This window comes from Passer domesticus, chromosome 2, assembly GCF_036417665.1.
Source record: "Passer domesticus isolate bPasDom1 chromosome 2, bPasDom1.hap1, whole genome shotgun sequence".
In the NCBI taxonomy this organism is placed as follows: Eukaryota; Metazoa; Chordata; class Aves; order Passeriformes; family Passeridae; genus Passer; species Passer domesticus.
The window spans coordinates 37,170,989-37,191,288 of NC_087475.1; the positions used below are offsets into that span (position 1 = coordinate 37,170,989).

Consider the following 20,300-nt stretch of genomic DNA (forward strand, 5'->3'; position numbering starts at 1 on the left):
GATATCCCAATTTAATGTAGTACTTGAGAAGAGTTAAGAGTCTGAGTCAAAGGCTTTATAAGCTAATAAGAATTCATGAAAGAAGAAAAATTAAAAAGGGAGCTCATGAAGTACCTTAGTCAAGTAGTATGTATTTTTTTCTGTGGATAACAAGGGAAATAAAAAAGCAATTTTAGCAATATTCCTGTCGTTAATGGTAATGCATACACCTCTGTGGGATTCTACAGAAATGTACTTAGTTGCATCAGCTGATCAGAATCCAATTTCTTCCATTGCCACAAGCTTTATACTTTAGAGTAGACCCGTTTGATTTGTGAGTTTCTTGTTCTAAAAGCATAAGTATTTAGCTTCAAAAGTGAATTTGTAGAGGGACTGGGGCATTACTTGTTCCTTTCAGCCCCTCTATTTGCTATCATGTGGATAAATATTCTAGACCTAGAAAGAAATGAATGGTCAGTGAAGGTTGTCAAAGACACAATGAAGAGGTTGCTTTTTTTTCTTTTATTTTTTTTTTTTGAGGAGGGATTTTTTGGGGGGGTGGATGTTCTTATTTATTCATCTATCTATTTAATTTTAACATATGGATTATTGTTTCAAATCCATCCAATTCTGAGATAAAACAATCTGACTTCAATGGAATTTATATACACTGCTGTGTATGTCAGTATATATCTTTATAATACCCTCTTTTACAGGATATAATTTTGAGTGCATACATAATGTTTTATTTTAAAGATGATTTTCAGTGCGTACCCTTGACTCTCTGTTGTCCAATGTGGTGCTAGTTTGGGCTGGGGTAAAGATAATTTTCTTCACAGTGGCTGGTGTGGGGCTGTGTTTTTGTTTTGTGCTAAACACAGGGTTGATAATAAAGAGATGTTTTTGTTATTGCTGAGCAGGGTTTAAACAGAGACAAGGCTTTTTTCTGCTTTTCCTACTGCTGTGCTGGCCAGGAAGTTGGGGGTGCAGGGGAGGTTGGGAGGAGACACAGCCAGGACAGGTGACCCCAACTGACCAAAGGGATATTTCAGACCATGTGGCATCGTGCTTGGTGTATAAAGAAGTGGGGAGAAGAAGGATGAGTGGGGGTCATGTTTGGAGCAATGGCATTTGTCTTCCCAAGTCACCATCACATGTGAGGGGGTCCAGCTTTCCTGGAGATGGCTGAACTCCTGCCTGTCCAAAGGAAACAGAGAATTAATTTCTTGTTTTGTTTCTCTTGCATGTGCAGTTTTTGCTTTCCCCATTAAACTGTCTCATCCCAAGGGTTTTCCATCTTTTACTCTTCTGATTGTCTCCCCGATCCTGCTGGTGGGAGGGCAAGCACCTTTGTAGGGCTTGGTTGCTGGCTGGGGCTAAATAACAACTTAAGTCTTCTAAGAAAAAAACCAGCTGTAGAGGCTAAACCAAATGAACTGACTGATTTAATGTACCTGTCCACAGGTACACAGAGCAGATAAGTAATGATATGGGCACAGAATATCCATTACAGAGAAGTGAAGGTTTGTCAAGTAGAGCCATTAAAGGGAGATGAAAAGGGCATTAAAAATTAGATTTTGCCTAGGCATGTGGCTTTGAAATGCAGAACACCCACATTTTATTTCTTTGTCTCTGGTGATAACCTGCTCCAGATGCCATAGAGCAAGTGTCTGGAAGTGGCTGTCATTCACAAGAACTGCTGCAGTTATTTGCTTCAGCTCAGGAGATTAACATCTTCCTCTACTACAAACCTCTTTTGGAAGCCTCTTAATGGAAATAAGGGTGGCAAAGGCTAATCCTAAAACTAGGTTTAAGCTCAGCTCACTTTACCTGTTTGTGGTATATCTCCATCTCTTCCATATGGAGGATATTCTGGTTATCTGAACCAGTCCCTATGAAAAGAGGGAAAGGTATAATTAAAATTGTCTTCTGGAAATCCCTTTGAGCTTCTGGACTTAATTATGCTGAAATGTAAGAATGAAGAATACCTGAACCAGTAGAAAAAGCAAAAGTTGATTAAAAACAACAAAAAAAGAGCTTAAAAATATTAACTATGCCAAACTTTCAGTGGGATCTGTCAGGAATCAGAAAGTATTTGCACAAGTGCAAACACTTACAAGTCTGTTGGGCAATATGGGGATAAGAAACACTCAGTGACAGAGGTCACTGAACAGTCATCATCTTTATTAAACAGGGCAACTCAAGCTGGAGATTTTAAAGCAGAGTTCTTTATGTGATCTTTTGAGCATGAACTCTCCTGTGCAGGTAAGAGTGATGTTTCCCAGAAAGTGCTCACTTAAGAGTTGTTCTCATTTGTGTGAAGAATTGAGAAATTTTGAGTGTTTTTATGCATGAGCCTGTCTCCTGTGCCTTTCTCCTTAGAACACTTCTGTTCACACTATTTCACCTTGCTTCAGAGGTCTAAAAAAGGAAATTTCTGGCAGGTTTGCTTGGAACGGTCTGGCACAACATAAATATAAATTTAATTTCTTTTTAATTCTTATTACAAAAAAAGGAAAAATTACTAGGTGCAAATTGTTACTTTGACTATCATTGTCTACTTCCTTCTTATAGGTATGCTCTCCTTCAGGCTTCTGCAAATTTTGAGTGACCAAAAAATTCTTACATTTAAGATTTAATGAAATTTGTACTAAAATTTAGAAAAAGAAGATTAGGAGAAATCATCTAATCAAGGTCTTCAACTACCTAATTAGTGGTCATAGAAGAGTCTGGCCTTGACTCCTCTTGACTCCTTTAAGTGCACACTGGAAGGAGGAAAGACACAGGACACAAGCTGCAGCAAAAGAATTTCCTTTTAGATGTGTGGGAAAAAATCTACAGTGACTCTGGTTAAGCAATGGAATAAGTTGAGTACAGCTTGATGAGAAAGGCTGTCTCTTTGAGGAAATTGAATATGTTTCCCAGACAAGACCCTGAGTAACATCACTAAACTCTAAAATATGCCTTCCTTTCAGCCAACACTACACCAGTGATGTCCAGAGGGCCCTAGCAACCCAGATTATTCTCTACTTCAGAAACTAACAAATTGCATCTGTTGAAGAGGACTGTTGAACTTTTCAATATGAATAACTGATACACAAATATGATTCAATATTTCCTATTATAAAATTACAAAAGGAAATGAAAGGGCATACTGAGAATGAAAACATGAAAAACCTAAGACAAGGTCTGTTATACTGGAAATAAAAACAAACTACACTGTTTAAATTTTAATTTCATAATTTATTTTCTTTCTACTCTCTGTCCCCTTGGATAATAATATTCTGAAATTATCTTCACAAGTTAATCTGTCCCAGTTGTTTAGTTTGTGTTAGAATGTACTTTTAAACCTTCATAAGAAATTTGCTCCTAAAAAATATTCCTTGGGACATTGATTATTGCAGCAGCCTGTACACATAACCTGCCTGCCTTATTGACTGAACTTTCGCTGTTCTTATATATTTTCCAAAACCAACATTGTGTTTAAGACTTAATTTTTTTTTGCCTCACTGCTCAAAAGGGTGTTGGTCTAACAAATGGCCACTACAGTGTAGTAGTATCAGATGTTTTCTGCAGACTGCTGCCTCCACCAAACATGTGTTTTAAATAAAAGTTGCCATAGGTCCCACACCATACCTATTTTCTTTTACCTAATTCTGTTGTAATAGTTATTCTATCCAAATTTTATCTCCCAGCAATAAATGTAAAACTTAATTTAAGCTATACCAATTAGATCTGGGTTTGTGATTTTATCTCCTAGTTATATATTTAATAGTTGATTTAAGCTTCACAAATTGCTTTAGATCCTGGAGAAGGAGGGGGTGTGATCCTGATAAATCATACAGAGTTTCAGATGAAGTGCAAATGTGCTTGGTTAGGAGTTGCTGTTACTCAGGTTCCCTATGGTTTTCTTTACACTAGTAATTGAGCAAATTATGGGTCCAGTCCCATAAACCCTCAGCAGATGGAACTTCTGTTTCCAATAGAAGCTCTGGTTGTGAGGGGCTTGCTCCTAATCCTGGGGCCAGACAGAACTGGGGGGTTGGAAGAGGGGAGGAGAGGCAGCACACAGCAGCTCTGTCCCAGGAGCAGACAGTAGAGGGTGACTAATCTTTCACAGCTTTCCATTTTTTGCCCCTTTTCTCCTTGTCTTGGCAAAGGAGCAGAAAAGGGTGGATAATTTAACTTCTCATTACTCTCTTCATTCTACCATTTGTTTTGCTCCCCCACCTAAGATGTGAATGACCTAGACTTGATCTTACCACTCCTGGCTTCTGTGTCAGGGGATTATTAGCATTCTCACTTCTGACTGTAGTGAGAATGCTACTAATACAACAGGGAAATTGGAAGAGGTTGGAAGGAAAGCACCTCTTAATAGAGCTGAGTGCCATGCTGAAACAGTTCTGAAGAAATCCACTTTGGAAATTAATGTCTAGCAGGCAGGACAAGCAGGACACTACCTCAGGTTTTCTGTGTAATTTTCTCTCTTCATGCTACCTTATAATGTGCTGAAAAACCTATTCCTTACACCAAGGAATCAATTCAGCTCAAGTACATGAGATATCTTTCTAGACCAGCTGATAGGTTATCCCTTCCTTCACGTACATTTTGGTAGTAACATATCATTCCACAAAAGAATAAACTTGAACACACATAGTGCAGAGGATTCCAGCCATTCTCAGCTACAGCAGTTTAGGATTGTTACGCAGAGGAGTCCTAATAATGTAATTTTAACAGGGATCCTGGAAGTGCATGCAAAAAGGAGATTGTAAAGCAGCTACCAAAATGGGATTAAATGGTTTTAAGACGCTGGTCATATTACATTTTCATAGTGCAGAGTGAGAGGAAGAGTTTGTGTTCTGAGAATGCAGCAGCTCACAGGTACCAGTCATCTACTAAGAGGGGAGGCATAGGGAAAAGAAAGAGTTTTTTCAGGGAGGATTCTAAAATGGAAGTCAACAAATCTCACCTCAAGGAAAACTCTGCTGAGAAAGCCTTCCCAGAAGTGGTTCTGTAACGTCTAAGGAGTTCTTTACGGAGGTAATAGGAAAAGACCCTGGAGAGCTAGCTGACAAACACAAGTCTCTATTTAAAAAGAAATTGTGTTTGGAAAGAAAGTCTAGTAAAAAAACAAGATATAGATACTGAGCCAAATCGGGGGTGGGGGGGAAAGAGTATAAAAATTACCAGACATTCTCTCTGCTCAGTTTTTATCTCAAACTGAAAATCAAACAATTTAATATCCATCCCCCACCCCCCACGCTGCCAAGAAACTGAAAAAGAAGATTCTACAGCCAAATGCAATCAAGAAAACTGCAAGCTGTGTTCTTACTCACAAACTTTAACCTGCATGATCATTTTTGGATACACATGGCATCTCCCTATTTTTGTATTTCTCCCTTGAAGTTATGCTAGTTAAGATGGATTCAATTTATGTAAAGCAACACATAGAGCCTATTCCTTCTACAGCACACACTGATCTTCAAGTTTAATGATACTGTGCAGGGTAGAGATGGCCGTTTTCATATGCTGCAGATGTCTACAAATGTTGGCAACCACTGTTTCATAGAAAACTGATAGTTAATTGCCTCCTCATGAAACCTGCAGATGTTGATGAATTTTCTTCAGTGCAATTTATATTTAACAGTGTAGTTTCATTGAATAGCATGCTAGCCAATATCTTTAAAATAATACAATATCTTTAAAATAATTATTAACAACCTGTTAATAATATATTTCAAGAAATTGTACAGCCGGGTATAAACCTTTTCAGCACATACTATCATCTGCTTTCCCCTTCTTCCTACACTGAATCTATGATATTAGGAGCACTGCATATATTATCATCTTTGTCACTCCTTACAGAGTTACTATTCCTCTGGACTTCTCTTTTTTCTCTGAGGCAGTATGACATTGCAAAAATGACCCACTCTGTTGTTACTCAGAAACTTCTTGCAAGTTCTAGTGCCAAATATGTGAACAAAAATGACAGTGTGAGGAGATCTGCAGAGCATGGTATACATTCAGATCATGCAGTTAATTCTGGAACTATTTATCCTTTCTCTCTATGGTTTGCATATGATTGCAAATAGACCAGAATTTGCAAGAGTGGTTATGTTAATGTATTTATTTTGCTTTGAAAATATTTCCCCTGAACTTTTCTGGTAAAATGTAGAAGATAGTGGGAGAAGAATCAGTTTTGTCTATTTTGAGATGTGAAGTTTTGTCTCATGTCACAAATAAATGCTAAAACAGATGGCTAATTTGTCACAGGGGTGTACATATTTTTGTATAGACACACACACCCCTCAAGCACACAAGATTACTAACAAAGTATTTATAATTTTAAATATTAAACCTGTGAATTCCAAGGAAGTTTAGACTAATTGCAGTAACCAAACCCCCTCAGCTCCTTTTAATTTTGAAAAAGCATGGGATAAAAACACAGGACAGAGATATGTTGGACAAAAATATACTGGGGCACATCAGCATTGACGAGTTACATCTTACAGCTCCTTTTGTGAAGAGTGTACCAAACAATTTTTTAAATAAAGAATGTTTTCCTGTTCAATTTAATCATACAAAAGGTCTGTTCTTGAATTCCTGAAAACAATAGAATTGTTCCATTACTATTACAAAAATCTATATCAAACCAAAGGGAATATGCATCTAGATATTTACCGATCTGAACCCAGTAGGAACTTATAAGTAGGAACTTATAATGTGCAAAATATCACATTATCCTATTTAAGGAAGTGTGCTTACATACAGTAATAGCCTCCCTGAAATAGGTGCAAACTGGGCAGAAAAAAATTACTTCAGAAAATTAATTTCCTATATTTTTCCTGGAATATTGAAGACTTAAGAATCCAGCACTAAGCAGATTCTTATTTTGGTTGCTATTCTGTAAATAGAAACAGAAAATGAAAATTCAGTTCACTGGTTTACTTGGATGTTTCTCTCTGTGTGATGCTGAACACCCTGAAGTATGGACGGGCCATGGAGGAGAGTAGATACATGACCTACAGATCTTGTAGAAGCAGCCAAGGGAATGAAGCAAATGAAGCAGATATGAAAAAGGCCAAGGAAGCTAAAAGATTATGTTGGGAATCAGAGTGACTTAATGAGAGAATCTCTAATAAAAGCAAAATGACTGAAAGTTATTTTTAGAACGTGAAAATGTTCTTATATAGCTATTTGGTGAAAAACAGCATGAAAATTTTGGAAAGCATTAATTATTTCACTTAAGAAACTATTTAAGAAATTCAATTATTTTGCTAAATATAATAGACAACAACCACCTAAACCAAAGCAGGAAATGCAGGGTCACTTATGTTTGAATTGCTGAAAAATCTTACTTGTGGCACTTATGGTCTATGACAACTCATGATTTATGAGATAACTTATAAAATCCCATATTTCAGTATGAGACAGTATCCTTTACTAGATGATAATGAACTAAATAAGAAAGTAAATTCTGTCATATTATATTGAGCTTCCTCTCAAAACTTGTAAAGAAGTAAGAGCTTGATATCATAACAATAATGTACATCTCTGCAAGGGAGTGGAGATAAGAACAAATATCTTGGTTTGGTTCTAAAAAGAATACAGTACTTTCAGACAAATACAGAAGGTCATGACTTAATAGCTATTTTTATCCCAAGATTAATTTTCTTCCAATTAATTAATTTTCATTTACAGACTCAAGGAATTTTTGGAAGTGCCTTTGTACAACAGCCTATTTCAGAAAATTGGCACCCCATCAAAGCTGCCAGAAGCCATTGCTTTTATAAATATTTTCATGAAAAATTAGAATAAAATTATTATTTACAGATCTGTACATTTTATTAATATGTCCAGCTGATAAGTCAGTTTTGGGGCCCTTATTATTTTTTAAATATTCTGAAATTCCAGAAGAAAACAAAACTAAAAGGCATTTTGATGAATTCTTCAGCATAGATTTTTGTCAATATGGTCCTTTCAGGGACATAAGTTTTTAAAGACAGAACATTTATGTACCTGTATACTGGCATGGAATACAGATTATCAAAGAGCCCCATATTTAGTGGTGGTGGGTTTTTTTTCTTTTTTTCACTCAGAATGCAGCAAAACAACCTTCAACAAAGACTCATCCTGAACTAACTTAATTCTCAGATTTCACCCTGCAGGACTGTGAAGGGTTGAAGAGTCCAGATTTACATGTTTGACTATTAGCAGAGGTGTACCCTAATTTTCCCTTTTTTTTTCTTATTTTATTTTGGTCTTCCAAATTAAGATGTGTGAGAGATGTTTATCTTTTTTCTATTTATACATTATTAGTAAAAGCTTTTACAGTCAGTTTCAGAGCCTGGGAGATATGCAGCGAATATTGGAGAGCCCCGTAATCGGGTTTATTGTATATTCAGGGATGTGAAAGATGGAATTTGTGACTAAAAATATTTTCATAAGGCAGCCATATTCAACCCTAACCATATAACTATTTGTTCACAATGTAAAAATAAAAAAAAGTATATATTACTTATATTGTTTTGTCAAACGAACCAAATTGAGATAAATCTCTGACCACATTTATTGACAATGACTATTTCTGAGTGTCTTCAAAACTTAGAGGAATATGCATGTTTTTCAGCTGTGGGAGGTGAGTAGACAGGAAATATGAATGTATTCCAAAATCACAAATTCGTGCAAGGTTCATCCTCTTGTATGATTTTAAAGGCTTTAGTTTGTAAAGAAAGCATCTATAACACCCTTTAGCACATCTCATTTGGTGACCCATGATCAAAATTAGAAATAGATCAGCAAGGTACAAATCATTCCAGACAAACATTAATACTTTGTTTTGATAAAGCGATGAAACCAGTTGATGAGGGGAATGAAGTAGATGTGATATATCTAGCTTTTATTAAAGCATTTGATATAGTGTCAAACGAAATCCTGCTCACAAAATTAATCCAAATTGGCATGGATATGAACACTGTCACCCAGAATGAAAACTTGCTGAAGGACTGCAAACAGTGCACTGATAAACGGCAATATATTCAGCTGAATTTACAGCATGTAAATGAAATTCAGAGATAATACTAAATTCATTTGGGAGGTGTTATGAAAACCTCCAAGGGAAGAGATTAGTAATATGCACATAAAATACCAAAATGTTTCACAGTTCCATAAATTTTAAGATCAGCAGGAACTATAATGATCATCTAGTCTGACCTCCTGCATAACACAGACTACAGAATTTTAACAAGTGATGTCTATATAACTTCAGTATGAGTAAGGTTCTGCATTTGAGAAATGAATCTGTTCTCAATTTTAAAACTTTACATTTTAGAGAATTCAACATGACCCTACATTGTTTCAATGGTTAATTATCTTTACCAGTACTAAAAATAATTGCACCTTATGTGATGTTCAGAACAGAGATGTTGCAACTGGATAAGGTTAAGAATATATAACCTACAGCAAGGATATAAAATAGAAAAAAGACTTGCAAAACACAATATGAAAAAGCCTTTGGGATATTGAATTGTAACTTCAATTGGAATTTGGCGTTTCCACTGGCCACAATACTTCATTACAAGAATTTTGAGCTGCAGAGATGAATCATAGACCAAACATATGATCTCATTTGTGATGTGTAGTTTTGTGGCAATCACTAAATGAAGATGTAGTCACTTTGGAACTAACCACATCTACATGGCAGTTTTAGATTAGACAGGAGTATACTTTGGAAGTAATATTTGTCTTATTCCCACTGTCTAATTTGCATAGTAGAGCAATATCAGAACAAAAAAGGGGGTTGCTTTCTTTGCATGGAAAGACAGATGCAGTCTCGAGAGATTTGGGTCTCCATAATAGTAATTCTGGAGTTTTGCTTTAGAGCAAATCCAGTGTGAGCATCAGATCCTCAACATCAGTATTGCTGTATGTATTAATGCCTCTTGTTTCACTCCACCTGTTAATGCAGACATTCCTGTGCAGACTCTGGGCCACAGTTCCAAGAAAAAGTAAGTTTAGGAATTAAGAAGTGATTCATTTACTTGAGTATTATACATATAATTAGCTTTTCAGCTTGTAAAATATGGGATATTGCCATGTGCAGCTGCGTACACCAACAATAGAACAAGTATTATTTCAAATGATCGGTGATATAAGATCATAAGAATTAAAGTTAAGAAAGGATGTTTTGTTTGAACATCTGTATACATTTTCTGGCAATGAACTGTGATTACTTTGTTAAAATGATGGCTAAGGAAAGTGTGGCAGCCAAATAATATAAGACACTTAAAGCTCATCTGGACAAGAGACATTGTAGGAAGTAATATTTCAATGTCACGGAAACAGAGTGAATTATTAGTTGGAAGGGTTCTTTCCCTATCTGTGATTTCCTTGAGTGCATATGTTCATAATTAAATATTCATCTATTTCAGCAGTGGGTGATAGGAAGATGTAATGCAGCAACATAAGCCAGCAACCAAGCACCACACAGCCACTCACCCAGTCCCCCAGCAGCAGGATCAGGGAGAAAACTGGAAAGGGAAAAAACAAGAGAACTTGTAGGCTGGGATAAAAACAGTTTAAAAGGGAAAGCAAAAGCTACACAGGCAAGCAAAGAAAAACAAGGAATTAAATGACTGCTTCCCAAGGACAGGCTGGTGTTCAGCCATCTCCAGGAGAGAAGGACCCCATCCTATGGAATCACGATTTTGGAAGACAAATGCCATCACTCCAGTTGTGGCCCCCTTTCTCCTTCTTCCCCCCAGTTTATATGCTGAGCACGATGCTACATGGTCTAGAAAATCCCTTTGGTCAGTCGGGGCCACCTGTCCTGACCGTGTCTCCTCCATCCTCCTGTGTCCCCTCAGCCTGTGTCCCTTCAGCCTCCTTTTCAGCGTGTCAGTACAACAAGCAAAAAGGCTCTTTATAAGCCCTGCTCAGGAATAATAAAACCCTCTACATTTTCAACACTATTTCCAGGAAAAATCCAAAACACAGCCCTAATAACAGGTACTGGGAAGGAAACTATCTCAGCCAAAATGAATAAAGTGGTTCCTTTTGTTTAGACAGTATGAGATAAAGTATTTCAGTGCTTAAACTTAGGAAAAACTAAACATATTTCAACTAATTTTTTACTTCAGTCTTTTTCCTGCTGCTCAGCTATTACTTAAGCTGAATAAGTACCTGGATATGTATTACACCTCACATCTACAAAAATATTTTTTGTGAGATAGATCACAAGTTTTCTATGATGTGTCTATAAATATATATTGTAGGTTCCAACACAAGATAATAGAATATGGCAAATCAATGCAGGCATTCTGGTTCTTTATCAGTATAAACCATTTTCTTCTAAATTCTCCACCTTCTACCCTGGGGCTGAGTGGAAGTCACCTATCAAATATTAGGAAAAAGAACAACAAAATGAAGTGAAATACTGGGGAGATGTGGGAAAGGAGTAACACACAGTGCACTAGTGAGAGTAGAAGAAAATAAACCAGAACTGAATTGACAGGTAAAATACACCATTCTTCCTAAAGAGAGAGAGAGAAAAAATCTGATATTTTTCATTATCTGATATATCGATTTCAAATTAAAGAAGTCTGTGTCAGATTAATTTTGCCTCATAAATATCTGGACAACTTAGACTTCTTTTTCAGACACCTGAAAGAAGCACACATTTTCAAGCCACAGTTCATGTAACATTGAAGCAGAAGTCCAAAATCTGAAAAAAAAAATGCTACTTAAAAATGCTTATTTTATTTATAGACTGCAAAAAATTCAGCTTCTCTAGAGAGATTTGCTTTTTGCTGAATGAAGCTTCTCTTTTGTAGCAGCTAGATGAATGCAAGAAAAGCAACAAATAAGGAACTATTTTTATTTTTGATGATTTTCAAGATGTAAATAACTGAAATATTACAATTCAAAATTTTATGTTTTACTATTGCTTCTTGGGTTCAAATTTTGCAACAGCTGTGGGAATTCCCACAGCTTTAAACCAAGAAATTAAGATCAAAGAATGGGAACCCTGGTGACAATTTCTTTGGATAATACTACTTCTGTTTTCATTTGATCTAATCAGTATTTTTATTCTTGCTGAAGCAAGCTACTATCCTTTAAAATGTTCATAAAGCATGTAAACAAACATGAACAATTAAGGAAAAATTATATTATATAATATAATTTTATACTGTGACTTCTAATAGCTCTTTTCATTTTCTACCATAATCAGAAATATTAGTATTAATGTGAATACTTTTACTGCATCCATATATTATAAATATTTGAAATACTAATATATTTTCCTGCATTTTTGAAATATAAGTTGCTAGAGTCTGTTACATGCTTGACTTGATCAAAAAGTTACTAAAGATAAATATAATCTAAAACATCTTTAAATAAGATGTTTAATGAAAATATGTTCCTGTTTTTTGCTATTGAGTTTATTTGTGAACAAATATTTTATTTCAAAGCGATATTTTAAAGGTGACATTTTATGCATGAGGCATCTTACAGACTTAATTCTGAAATTCACAGATAGAAGTTTTGTAAACTTAAAGGATTCATCTGAGCTGACATTAATATGAACTGTTACCACTCTTGATAGAGTGTACTGAAGGTTGTACACTGCTTCCTAAAATAAAAAAAAGCCCTGTGGTGTACCATCCATTCATTTTCTTATAAGACAGTGTTGCAGTACATTTTTCTATCACATTCTTTAAGAAAATTAAGTATGCCTTGGTGATACTCTGTTAGTTTCTTCAACCTGTGTCTTACATACAAAAGGGCTCTTGCAGCGCTGAGATTTTTTTCTTGTTTTATCTAAGAGACGATATTCTTAGGATTTTAATCCATTTTTACCTTCATGGCTTTGAAACTAAATTTTAGAAAGGGGAATGGGAAAAGACATAATTGAAAATAGTTTGTTAAAATAACTCAAGACGTATGCATTCATTCAGAACAAGACATATACGCCTTATTTTTACCAATCTAATTTGCAGATACCTATAAACATACTTTTAAGAGTTTTGATGAAGCTGTAAATTTCTTTGTACTGAACATTAAATTTGTGCCTTGCTAATAAACTATTTATAAACTTGTTCACAGTAAAGGTACTAAAACAGAAAACTGCAGTAAGAAAAGAGTTTTGTAGTAGCATTTTCACATTTTTCCTCTGCTTTGCTGCCTTTCATATTTGTATAATGATGTCAATAATACAATTAGAGATTACTCGTTTAAAACATCAACCATTTAATACCCTTCATATTATAAAGACAGTAATCCTTAACAAGAAATTAAGTAGGAATTTTTGGGAGAAATGTGAATCTATTAGGTTTGTTTATACATTTTGCTTCTCATGGAATAAATAAGTTATGAGTAATGAGTTTTTTCTTCTCAGTTGAGTCCCTATATAAGCTTGTTTCTATTATGCCACACTTTCCTTTTCTGTGGTTCACATTTGTCATGACTTCAAATCCAGAAGACCTTGCCCCAAAGGGATGGGTGTCCTAAGGGAAAAATTCAACTTACCATTAACTGACATGTCAAAAATTAGATGAAAGTGTATAAAAACTTTCTGTACACTTCATAGTTACAAGACAAACCAAAGCATGTCTTGGGCAAGCCCTGCTTTGTTCTCTCCCAGAATTCCTCTCTTACGTCTCTTGGAAAGTCATGCTTGAGTGTGATTCAAACTACAGCGGCTGCTACCTTTGAAACAATCAGGGACATAAAGTTGTTCAGTGGAGTAAAGAATATTATCTAAAGAGTTATAAAAGTTCACATAATCCTACTTCTGCTGCTATGCTACATGCTTTCACATTCACCTAGTCTTCCTTATGTGCAGCCAAATTTATTAGCACAGTAAGGTGAGCTGAAAGAGTCACAGAGGCTGAATGGGTAGAATACAGACAGCAGTCATATTTAAACTCTGATCTGTGGTTGGGTAATCACAAATGTGCAGCAATTGTGAAAGGATTCATCATGATCCAGACCACAGTGAAGGTGAATTAATCAAAATTCAAATACTGATGCAAGCACACAGGAGATCAATGAGACTCAGATGGTACACAGTTGTTAAAATACAGTAATGTGACTATGACTCTGGACTTATGCTCCTGTCAGTCAAATGCCATGACTCTCTTGACAATAAAAAATTATTAGTGTCATGATTTTAACATTTTGCAGCAATCATAGAAGAAAAAGGAAGAAATTAAATCTTATTTTTGTGTATTCTGTACTTGTGGATATTAGGTCATTATAATAAACTGAATTTTGTGTTCAGATTCAAAATGAAGCTGTTTGTGTTTCCTTGGGGAAGACTGATATGTATGTAATGAAGTAAAAACAATAAGGGTGAGTTTTTCACACCTAATTCTCCAAAGTGGTTATTTTTTTTTTTAATGTAACATAAATTATGTATACTTCAATATTTATAGTATGTACGTTTATTCTGTGCTGCAAACAGCTAGAGGAGGAGCAATCCAAAGGTTCCAAATTTTGACAACTTGGCTAACTCACTTAAGACAAGGAAACAAAGGCATTTTTGTGTTTAACTGGGAATTCAGATTTCAGATTCTGATGCATGCAAATATTGGTCAGAAGTACAATAACAACATGTGGGCAGGCTACATTAAATTAACAAAAGCACAAAATAAAACGACATTTTTAAAATCACATTTCTTTTCCTGTGATTTACTGCAAATTGCAATTTTGTGTGAAATGATTCTCTGAAACTACCTGTCTACCTAGGGTCACAGCTACAAATCAAGAAATTATTTTGGGTAAGACTTCAACTTATTAATTATTTTCAAAGCTAATGTTTCCAGCTATATGTAACAAAACACCACTTTGGGCTGAGTGGGATGAAACTGATGTCATCACACGGATATCAGAGGGGGAATAAATTAGGCAAAGTTGCAGTAACCTAGGAGAAGAACCAGTTCTACCAGTATAAAAAATTGAGTAAGATTCATGGGTAAAAGAGAGGGAGCAGTCGGGTGCCTGTTTCCACAAGTGAATGTCATGTATCCCAGTGTTAAACTGTGATGGTGTAAAACACAGAGACTTTGTTTTGAAGAAGAACTGGAAATCAGAGCTTCCATCATGACAGTATATAGTCAGGCTCCTTCATGCTTACTACTTTTTGTAACCCCCATAAATTCTGGATTTCTTCTAGTATAGCATGACACATATCCCAAAGATGGGATAACAGATGCCAAATGATGGATGTGGTGGTGGATTATGAACTCCACCTTCCATGTCCATTGATGTCAGTGCAGCGGGAGGTGAGAATGCTCTGGTACCATGACGTTTGAAGAACTAAATGGTTAGATTATTAAAAAAAAAAAAAAAAAAAAACCAAACAAAAAAACTACATGCTCTTTTGCAAATATACTTCCTGTGAAATTCAGTCTAATATCTTGTATGTGCCCTGCCCTGGGTGTAATTACACTTGCCGTCTGCTGTCATGGACTTAAAACCAATTTTGAAAAATTGTTCGATTCACAGTTTCTGAATGACAGGTCTTTACCAACAATAACAGATTTGGAGAATTATGTGAGGTTGCTAAATTGAACCAATTATTTGCAGCTTTAATTGAAATAATTTTTATTTTCGTTTTCTCTTTAATTTAATTGTATATTAATTATCATTATAATAAAAAAAATCCCACTTTTTTTTCTGCATTCTTCAGCTCACTTTAATACATCAGCCCAAAGAGAATACTTATAGTTATTTTAATGAATATTCTGAAAGGAAGTTATTTATCTACGTGAACCACACACATAGCTGAAACTCCTCCTGTGACAGACTTTGAGCTTACGTTGTCTGTTTTGTTCTTTAGGAGCACAACCACATACACATACACACATACACACTCTCAAATATTTCACACAATAAAAGAAAAGTTGTAATGGAAACAAGGGGGCTCCTTGGAGAGTTGGTCATTGTAAAATCTGGTGGATTAAGAATACTGAATTCCCAGTTCTTTAAAGAACTATTTTTCAGCCTAGGAGTGTTGCCTCCTGGAGAGGAGTGCAAGTAAATCCCTTAAAAAAATGGTGTTTTTCTTCTTTCCTCTTTGTTTTCTGTTGAAAACTCAGCAAAGGCTAAGTCATAAAGGCTCACCATGTGAAGAAAATGAGGAGGTAAGCAAGTTAAAGAGTAAACCAAGGCAATATGACAGACAGAGCTGGCTATTTTGTGTCTTGCAGTTTGTAACATCAAACACTGTTTTGATTTTGTTTTTCCCCTATCACTTTCTATAAAACTCATGGACTGATTGCTGATTTGCTCTACTTAGAATAGAAGTTAAATAAACAAGTTTAATGTGTTGTACTGTAAAATCAAATAGATGTGTATCTTTAGAATATTTACTATATATTCATACATAAAGGTGTATTCATTTTTCTCAAATAAATATATCATCAGAAAAGCACAGAATTAAGCACTGCTATTTCATCTGATAGTTTGTGTTCCTATTAAAAATTCCATTTGAACAAATTCCTTCAATTTTCTACAGCCCATGAGTGAGTTCATGCTAAAAGAGTAAATCTCAATGCAGCAAAATATGGCACTATGGAGGTCTTCATAAGTATAGCTTAATAGATTTTTGACTGATACACTGTGATATGGAATTTTGCTGTACACTGCTTTCCCTCTTGGAATTACATGGCTTTCCACACATACTACACATTGTTTGATCTTGTTCATGACAACATGCATGCTGATAGCCTAGAAAGATACACTAAAAGTAGAAAAATATAACCTGCAGTAACAAATGTTAAATAATAAAAAAAATAAAGGTATCTTATAAGTAAGGAATATTCTTTACCCTCAATAGTACCCCTGGTGTGAGGATAGCATATGCTCAGACTAGTGAATGAACAGGTCAACAGTAACCCTAAAAAGACATGTTTGGTGCCAGACATGCAGATACTTAAAAAAATAAAACAACAATTTAGTATTCACACAAGCACCTGATATTCCATTTATTTACTTAACATCTATGTATTTAATTCCACTCTGACTTACACTGCAGTTTGGATTCCTGGCTGAAAATCCTAAATGAAGGACCACATAATCAGGTAAAGGTTCCTCTCACATTCTATCACAGTTATACTGTCTGTAACAGGCTTGTTTATCTTAGTAGCTTTGGAGGAACTAGGTTTCAAAGACATTTTCAAAAAAATGCTTCAGAGATTTTTTATGTAAATATTCATTATTTTCATTTCATGTCTTTATCACATTTCCATTAAAGGGGTTGAGATCAGTTACAAATGCAACCCATCCACAGGTGCAAACCTGTGTTGATGGAAATGCATTTTAAAATCTGCAAATTTCAGTCAAATAAAAGATATAACTAGCTTTGATTACTGCTTGTGGTGAACCACTTTCTTTTTCTTCCTGAATAGTCCTTTTATTTATAGTAACTTATTCAGTTTGTCTAGTGAAAAAGCATCTAAAAATAACAAACCTCAGAAATTCTGATTATTTCCTTAACAATTTTGTGCATTTCTATTCATATACACGCTTGTTCTGAATTCATGATCTTGGAAACATAAGTTTCATGACCTAAGGGAGACAAAAGTTTATTTGTGACACTTCCTCTGATTGTATTTCAATTGGTGTCAACACTACTCTAAGTTTTCATTTCACAAGCATTGTTGTAGTCACATTTGTATCCAAACACTTACACCAGGATATGCTGAACCTTTGATTCCCCTCAGAATCAGTATCCTAAAGATAACAATGAAGGTTGTTTTTTTTTTCTTTTAACTGACTGCAATAATTAGTTCCTGTCTCCTCTTCCTTTTGAAAAAAAAGCTTCTCACAGGTGGGGGATATATGATGAGAAAAAAAAAAAAATTTGGTGAACTGCTGTAGATATTGTTTCATAAAAAAATTATACAATCTGAAAGATTAATATTCAAGTTTTCAGATGGGTAAGGGAGAGGCTAGTGAGTGAACTTAAGAGAAAGCTGTTTGTATACAAGGAGGAAGGGGGAAAATAACATTTTTTCTAATTTGAGACTGGGAAACTTTTAAATATAAAATTATCACAAAAATATGCTAAAACTAAAAAAAAAAAAAAAAAAAAAAAAAAAAAAAAAAAAAAAAAAAAAAAACAAACCACCAAGGGAAATTACATTTCCATTATAACCTGCAAGACTTTCCAGCCCATCCCTGAGCAGCAAACAGCTCCTCCAAGTTTATATACTGGGCATGATATTCTGTATGGAATAGGCCCTTGGTCAGCCCAGGTCATCTGTCCTGTATATGTTCCTTCCTGGCATTTTGTGCACCTGTTCACTGTCTGAGCATGGGAAACTGAGCAGTCCTTGACCGAAGATAAGCACTGCTGAGCAACATCCTTGTGTTTTCAACATTATTCTCATACTAAATCCAAAACACAACACTGTACCAGCTCCTAGGAAGAAAATTAACTCTATCCCAGCCAAAATCAGGACACATCCACTGAAAATTTCCTTGAGGAAAATGAAGACACTAATACATTTAATGATATTATGCTGTGATAGAATTTATTTTGTTTTTTCATTTGTTTTCAATTCAACAGGAAGATAATACTGCTATTTATTAATAATGTCTCATGGGGAAGAATGTGCAAAGCTAATCATGCATATAAAGACAGGACCTACACCATCTTTTACAGAAAGTCATGTCAGGAGCATGATCTGGAGAGCAACTATAATGAAAACCTGCCAAGTAATGTACACTTTAGGCAGAACTGTATAATGAAAAGAAATCTTTAGGAAATAATTTGTTGAACTCTTTGCTGGATCTTGGAGTATTAAAGAGCTTTTGGAATGGATTAAATTTTTGGATCAGTAACACAGGTCACAACAAAAATCCTTGCACAGGTTTATATACATGTATAATCAGAAAACAGAAAACACAGCCTTTCATTAATAACACTGTGTGCCAATTAAATGTGTGTTTCAAGGAGGATGAAAGCAAGGTACTGTTTAAGCTAAAAGCAAATTTGCCTAGAGATTGTAACACCAAGTTGCCATTCAGCTGAACCATTTTTGATCATGGCATGAAGCTGAGTTGGGGAAGGTTTAGGTTGGAAATCTGGAAAAGTTTTTCACCCAGATGGTGGCTGAGCTCTGGAACAGGCTCCCCAGGAAAGTGATCACATCAACAAGCCTGGCAGAGTTCAAGAAGTATTTGAACAACACCCTCAGGCACATGGTGACACTCTTGGGAATGGTCCCATGCAGGGCCAAGAGCCGGACTTGATCCGTGTGGGTCCTTTTCAACTCAGCATATCTTATGATTCTAAGATTCAGGTCTCTGTATAAAATATGGTTTGGCAGACAAGCTTGCTTTTCTTCCTATTATTTTTAGATATTGTTTTCATAATTTTTCTTTGGCTTCCACCCTTATCAACCTGTTCATATTTTTCTGTACTCTTCATACTTTTATGCATAGAATAAACGTATCCTCTTTCTTTTGTGTCACAGTATGCCACTTTCTATTTGGACTTCTCTTTCAGGTCCTCTTTTAATTTTTTTTTCATATTTTTTCCTGTATTTTATCCATATTTTGTCTATATTTCCTCACTCTGAAACTGTTTTATCTTCATTATAATTTTTGCCAGGTTACTAGCTGGTTCAGCTTCTATGATTGCCTTCCCTGTACTACAGATATCATAGGAAGTGAATTGTATTTCAATTGCAAGAATACTTGTATTTTCCCATAGTTTCCACAGCAGGCAAGTACCCAAATTTGTGCTTGCAGAGATGCATGCACTTAAATATAAGCAAACAAATGTCTTCTATTGGATATATGACAGCTCAATTAACAGGCAATTATTCAGATTGTACTTTATTTTTGTTGTAAGAAGAATCAGCGTCACAATGAAATTATACATCACTCTTCAAGTAAACAGAGACTGTCTGCCAAATCTGCCTTGCATAAAGATAATGCCTAGAACTTCATTTATCATTTTTCAACTTCCAATGGTTTAAGAATTTACATTGATAATAGCAGCTGGTTTTTGTGAGAGATGTTTCAATTATGATTTTTTTCACTCTGTTCTTCAAACTCTTAAAATGGACTCAAGATTCATTCTGAAAAAAAACCAAGTAACTTTGTGTGACCAGGAACAAACTTCTGCCATAGGCAATCTAGGACTCCCAGTTATTTTGATTTATATTGCTGATTTTTTTTTCAGTTTGGTTTTTTGTGGGGGGGAGGGTTGTTTTGCTTTGTTTTTTTTATTGACACAAAAAAAGAAAATCTTCCTTGACTGGGTGAATTCTCAAGTATTTCCATACAATTCACTGAAAAATAAATAA

At 35.1% G+C, this 20,300-nt stretch overlaps 1 long non-coding RNA gene across 1 annotated transcript; it reads right to left on the reverse strand.

The window, feature by feature from the left end:
- Nucleotides 1–1,044: 1,044 nt before the first annotated feature.
- On the reverse strand, nucleotides 1,045–5,050 carry LOC135295325 (uncharacterized). Its single transcript, XR_010357378.1, has 3 exons — nucleotides 4,949–5,050; nucleotides 1,810–1,871; nucleotides 1,045–1,176 (listed from the first exon to the last, which is right to left on the reverse strand). It is a non-coding gene; the product is annotated as an uncharacterized LOC135295325 (long non-coding RNA).
- Between the last annotated feature and the right edge of the window lie 15,250 nt (nucleotides 5,051–20,300).